The sequence below is a fragment of the Lupinus angustifolius genome, chromosome LG03 (assembly GCF_001865875.1).
Source record: "Lupinus angustifolius cultivar Tanjil chromosome LG03, LupAngTanjil_v1.0, whole genome shotgun sequence".
Classification (NCBI taxonomy): Eukaryota; Viridiplantae; Streptophyta; class Magnoliopsida; order Fabales; family Fabaceae; genus Lupinus; species Lupinus angustifolius.
In genome coordinates, this window is record NC_032011.1 from 27,979,988 (window position 1) to 27,987,103 (window position 7,116).

Here is a 7,116-nt window from a genome sequence, read left to right on the forward strand (position 1 = left end):
AAAGAATAGTCATTGTTGTCTTGGGCAGTAGAAAATATGATTGAAAGTGTAGCAACAATAAAATGAATGCTTTAGAAAGTCTTGCAAAAGAAAAAGTTAGAATCTTGAAATGCAATGTTTCATTGAAAACATAATCAAGAATGGAAACAATGTACTTCAAAGAAACCCAACATTTCTGACTATTTACAATCTGTAGATAATCTTCAATAATTGGCCGCCTTCATCCATGACATTAGAGTCTCAAATTGAAGTAGAGTATGAAGCTTGATATGATGGCATTGGAACAAAGCCTTTTTTAGGCCAAGAAAGTCCAGGATGAAATGATCAATAATAGAATACCAAAGTCTGATTCATGAACCTCTTGCAAGAAAGTTGTTGTTTCACACGTGTGGCTCATTGAGAATGACGATGATTCTTTGCTGAATATTGGAATGGTGGAGTCATAAGAGGAAGTTATCAAAGAATAATTATGCTCTGATACCATGTTAAAATGGTATGATACATTGACAAATATTTTTGATGAACAAGAAAGATGAGACATTCATGAATGAGAAAGACAAGAAAAGCTTAAAGCTTGAAGAAGAAGAAAGAAAGAGAAAGAATAGCATCATAGTTTTATTGAATTGAATAATATTTGTCCTTATCATATTGAGTTGAATGAGTAATAGTTTACAATGAAAGTAAACTATATATACATGTAAAACTAACTAAAACCATTAAAACTATCTCTAACTATAACTAGCCTAATACAATATCAACCCAAATACTAAAATATAGTTTAAAATATATTTTAATTTGAAAAATACATTGAACAATGACATCAACTAGGTTCAAATTAATAGGTAAATAAATGCATATGCCACATATCAACAAATTATAACTTACAATGTACCTGGCTTTATGGATAGAAATTGTAGTATCATGTTTATTTGTTTATATATAAGAGTTAGTTTAGTTAGTAATCTTTTCCTTGATAGACAATCTATGAATATCAAGATAATTATATAGTTTGTTGGGGATATTTGAAATAATATATTATATTCTAGCAACTCATATATTGCCAAGTATTAAAATGAATAAGAGAAATCAATCAAAATCTATATATTGAACTCATCTTCTTTATTTTAACTCGCCCAAACAAAAATACTTTAAGCTTGCATCTAACATTCTTTTCTTCTTTTTGTAGTTTAGATATAACAAAGTTTTGGAGGGCATGAGTGTATTGGGGTCGGTGCTTGTTTTCACATAGTGATTGTTTCAACAAAGCTTTTCTTCTTCTTATACTATTATATATGTCTATACAAATTTTCGTATGTATTATTTTCTAGTTGTCTTTATGATCATCACGATTTGAAGTTTTTTTTTCATGTTATTATTTGTATTAAAAAAATTCTATTTCCATATTTTTTTTCTCTATTTACCGACAAGTATTATAGGAAAGTGACATTTTTTCAATAGGCCTCTCTTCCTCATGAAGTGAGCATTCCTCACTCTCTAATTCATGACTTTTAGAACCCTAACATATCGCTTTTTATATTGGTAAAGCTAATTAACCTCTTTCTCTTACCTTTTTGTTTTACACCAAATCTAGTTGCAAATTTGTTTTTTTTTTCTTCCTAGTCTTTTTTAATGGCATGAGAGATGCAAGAAAATGTCAAAATCAGTTTTAATCTTAAAGGATTAATTCAAATGCCGTGTAAGTATAGCATCAAGAAAACACCGTCTACCTTTGTTTTCTATTCTTCAATTCCATAAAGTAGATGGCAAGTCAATTACAACATAGAAAGTGTTTGTAGCGGAAGACACATGGAGAAAATATGATAGAGAAAATAACACCGAGAAATTAATGTGGTTTAGCAATTTGTCTACGTCCACGGTTGAAGAGCAACAATGATATTATCACTATTATAAAATAGAATTACAAGTTCACTCAAGTGTTTTACACACTTCCCAAAAGCTTAAGTACATCCGATATCACTCTCACTCTAGTATATCTTAAACACTAAAATATTCCTCACAATATTAGAACAAGAGAAGAAGAGAGAATATGCACTAAGGCTAGAATATTGGTGTGTCTTACAATGGCTTGGAGCATTCCTATTTATAGCCAAAGCCTTGAGGATTGTATGGCCAAAAACAAATATGTTTCACCACAACATCTGCTTCTCATTAGCTACAACAAATGTTCCACTATAGCCACTCATTTTACTTGGCCACAAGAAGGTTTTACTATTGCCACATCATTCTTTCTTTTTTTAAGCCAATATTTAATAGAAACATATAGTGAAGTAAGTATTATTCTAATAATATTTAATAGAAACGTATAGTGAAGTAAGTATTATTCTAATGTTTCTTAACCGATTGAGCTTGCATACCCCACAAAATTATATTAAACACTTATCTTCTCATCAAAATATATGAGTATAGTTTGTCCATAAACATCAACTTATTAATCAACCTAACAGTAAAATTACTTCATTGAATATTAAATAGGTATCTAATTGTAATTGGTGGATCTAACCATTCATCAGCTGAATCACATCTCAAACTAAATTGTCTTCCATTTCAATTATCCAATTTATTGAGCAACCACAGGTTGACTTAGTTTTTATTCTTTATGTTTTTATTCAGCAATGAGTCGATTTATTATAAAAAGGAGTATACATAATATTATGAATGAATGCACTAGAGATAAAAATATTTCAGTTCATATTGTAGAAAAAATAATATAATCATATAGACATGTATAGAGGAAATTATTGGAAAAGTAATGCATATAAAATTGAAGAAGAATGAAATCTTATTGTGTATTTTATTAATGAGAGAAATGAAGAATTTATACAAGTTTGGCTAGTTGCTTGTAACAAAAGGAAGCGATTGGAAAAGCCAAAAAATAATCAAAACTAATTTAACTAAAATAACAGAATTATTAATAAGCACATGTCAAAATAAAGAGTTCTACTACAATCCATTCTTCTAGAAGATAATATATGGCTGCCCAAGGAGGGGAAAGAGACATTCGCCAAAGGGAACTCTTGACGAGCCAATCTGGCCTGACTAATGCGCCAATGTGATGCGCCATGGATTGGGACAGATGCACCAATAACACTCGGTCAAGCATAAGCCTGATGCAGACCTGATGCACCATCCTCAGTCAGGACTAATAAGCTGACTTAGTCACGAAGTCCTTGGTCCAACATAATGCTCTGATGCAGATAGCCCTCTGCTATGACACAATGTCTAACTCAATATGAACAAACTTGAGCAGCATCAACATAATGCTATGATGCACATAGCCATCTTCTATGGCACGATGTCTAACCCAATATGAACAAATTTGATCAGTTATATTGATAGGTAAAAGGTGAAATAAGTTGTTTTGAAGTCTTTCACGAACCACATGACAATCTATTTCAATATGTTTGGTTCTTTCATGAAAAATAGAGTTAGTAACAATAAATCTAGCGGAATCATTGTCACAAAAAAGAATGGTAGGTTTCTTATAAGAGATAGCAAGATCATTCATAAGATAATTGAGTTATTGCACCTCACAAGAGGCAATAGCCAAGGCATGATATTCAGCCTCAGAAGATGACCTTGTAACAATATTTTGTTTCTTTGATTTCCAAGAAATCAATGAGTGTCCAAGAAACATACAATATCCAGAAATGGATTTCCTAGTATCAGGGCAGGTAGCCCAATCAGAATTACCATAACCTTTAATTTGTAATATAGATGAAGAAGGATAGAACAATTCATGTCGTGGTGTACCTTTTATATACCTAAGTACTCTGGTCATTGCTCTATGATGATTGATTGTTGGGGTTGCCACGTATTGGCTTAGCTTGTTGTATGGCAAAGCTAAGATCAGGTTTAGTGTTAAAAGGTAAATCAATCTACCAACAAGTTGTCTCTAGAGTTTTGGATCAAGAAAGGATGCACTATCGGAAATCTAAACTAAAAATTAGATGATATTATTTTGAGTATAAAAAGTCATTCCACCTCTTACATCAAACAAACACACCCTGCAGTTATATTAAAAAAACACATTCCAATGAACTTAAACTTGATGCGTGTAAATTTGCAATATAATAGTTGGAATATGAGGGACAAAAATCACATATCCCAATTTAATAAAAAAGTGATGCTTCATTAAAAAAATTATAAAAACATAAAATAACATATTTATATTAATTGGAAAAAACATATTGACTATGGACATAGGACATACTTATTTTGGAACAGGTGATTTCATCAGGAATCTGAAACACATATCGGAGGTTAATTAGTTAAACAGCAAAAAGTTCACTCTTTTTTTGGAGCTGGCCTGGGGCTGGGAAAAATGAAATAAAATGAGAAAATTAAACAAAAAGAAAATAAATGTTGGGGCTTTGGAGCTTCTTATTGCATAAGTTCACTTCATTTTATTCTTAGATTTTAGTTACATAATAATGTATACCGAGGAGAGAAAATGCATACCGTATTATTATATTCATCGAGTAATAGATAATATTGGAGAGTATCTTCATTACAAGTGAGCCCATCCTGTCATATATATATATATATATAGAACTACTTAAGTGTGAATAATACGTTATTGTAAAAAAAATGAGAATACTTAATATATCACTGGATCTTGATTAAACGGTTAAGATTAAAAGATACATACACATGATTATCATATGATCAATAACTAACTTTTAATCCTAATCATCCATGATTAGTTGTAAAATCCAAATTTATTGTTCTCAAAATTTTGATATGAGAAATATTCTCACTTCCATAGCTTTATATATATATATATATACCTACAATTATCATTAATTATTTCTTTTTTAAGTCTTTCATTTTTTTTTGTGGTACATTTTTTTAAGTCTTCCATGTACTCTCATTTTGATGAAGTGATACAGTAAAAGTAAAAAAATGGCCTATCAGGCTATCACACCCAACACCATTCTCGCATACAACACCTGCAGATTCTTCAGTGCCACATTGCTTTTGGTGCATACCATATCCTAAATAAGTAGCTAAGTTTTTTTTAAATCGTTGAAGGCATCAAAATATCTATATTTCCCTACCCACTAAGATTATGAAATTAATTGCATATTGAAAGAAGATGAACTGTCCAAATTAAATAGGCTAAGGACTATTACTTAGTTAAGTAAAAGTTCAATTAAGAAGAAACCATATAACTGCAACAGAACCCTTGAAGTTCAACTATGATAGATGAAATGCAATGTTAAACAATCATAAATATAAAGTAGGAGTTAAAGTTAATTAAGTAGATGACAGAACTTAGTTACTCAAAATATAAGCTAAGTAATACACTGAACTCCTCAACATTACTATTTAACATTGCAGTTATGATTTTTTTACTAGACATAGTATAAAAAGATTTTCATGAATCAAACTTCTGTTAGCTGGCACCTGTATTATATATCAACTTTAAATCAAGTGGAGCCAATTTTTAGAATGGGTTTAACTTCATTTTTCATTGCAACTTCTTTTTTTTAGTATAATGTATAATATTGCTAGCTGTTGAACAAGAAGAATTCTGCAAACAGTAATCAAATAAACTTCAAATCCTGCTTTATGGTAGAGTATACTATTTATCATACCCTAGCTAAATATACCATGCATGTAAGGGGAAGTGGCAATAATGTGTCCAATGTCCTATTTCAATGAAGTTGTTTGCTACAGGAATCATAATAAGGCAAATTGTTAGCCTAGCTATGTGATATTAAATGTCAGTGTCTTATTCAAACCCCGAGAGTTGTGCTCTCATCCCTTTTAATAGAAGTGATAAAATTATTCACAATCCATAATCAACTCAAATTCATTCAAAATAAATTCATTCAAATTCATCTATTAGAGCTAATGGATTTAAATGAATATAATTCAATAGATAATGTTGATAATGGATGGATTCAAATTCATCTATTATATCCAACAGATATATCCATTTGGATGGATATCCAATCCATCCAAAAAAATTCAAAACATGACATTATTTGCATTTCAATTTCATTTAATATTTAATAAAATTAAGTTCAAACAAATCCTTTCATGATTCTATTTGTTTTTAATATTTTTTAAATTGATATTAATATAGAACATGTGTATGTAGCTAATATTAAAATTTTATTCTTAAGCACAAGTATGAGAGTAAAATATATGTAGTGATAGGTGTATGAGTTTTATAATGTATTGTCACTGCATCATCCACTATTTATATTAAGTCATATTTGACTCTTCAAAAAAAGTAATTCAAATGAATAGTGGGTGATGTAGTGATTATGTATTTTTATACTATTAGTGCATAGATATTACACTCTATAAATATTTATTAAAATTTTTACACCTAGAACCTTAAATGTTGCATGCTTGTATAATTTGCAAAAAATATTTTTTTAAATTATTTTTTAGATGATTTTAAAAGGTGATTTTAGAACATGTTTTGTTGAAATAATATTTTTTTTTAATAATGATTTTCTTCAATAGTGTTTTTAGTTCCAATAAAATAAAGAGTTTAAAATTTGTGTACTGACATTGTAAAGTTTTTTACACTATCAGCATATTATCCACAATTGATTTGTATTACTGTTGTTTGAGGGTCAATGAAAAATACTTATTGGATAAAAAATATTTTCAGTGTCAATATATACATATTAATTCCTAAAATAAATCAAATGGATTGGATATTGATTCATCTAAATCCATGAAAACGGGGAGCAATTGATGACTTTTTATCTACTAGTGTCCGATCCAAATCCATTCATATGTCACCCTTAACTCCCATTTAAAAAAAGACTTTATTATATATATATATATATATATATTTCTTTTTTGACTCATAAGTTGATTTGTGGTTAATGTGAATGATTTAAGGAATGAATGAAGTGAAAGAAGTTGGGATTGGACAAATAAATAAAAAGTCATTAGGTTATGTAAGGGTTAGAATGAAAAGTTTAAAAAATGAAGTAAAAGATATTGAAGGTTCGAGTCTATTACCTATATAACAAAAAAAACTCTCATGACATATGTCAACCTCTCAAGCTCTCATGTGTCAATCTCTCAAGCACTCATGACATGTGTCAACCTCTCATCAAAACTAAA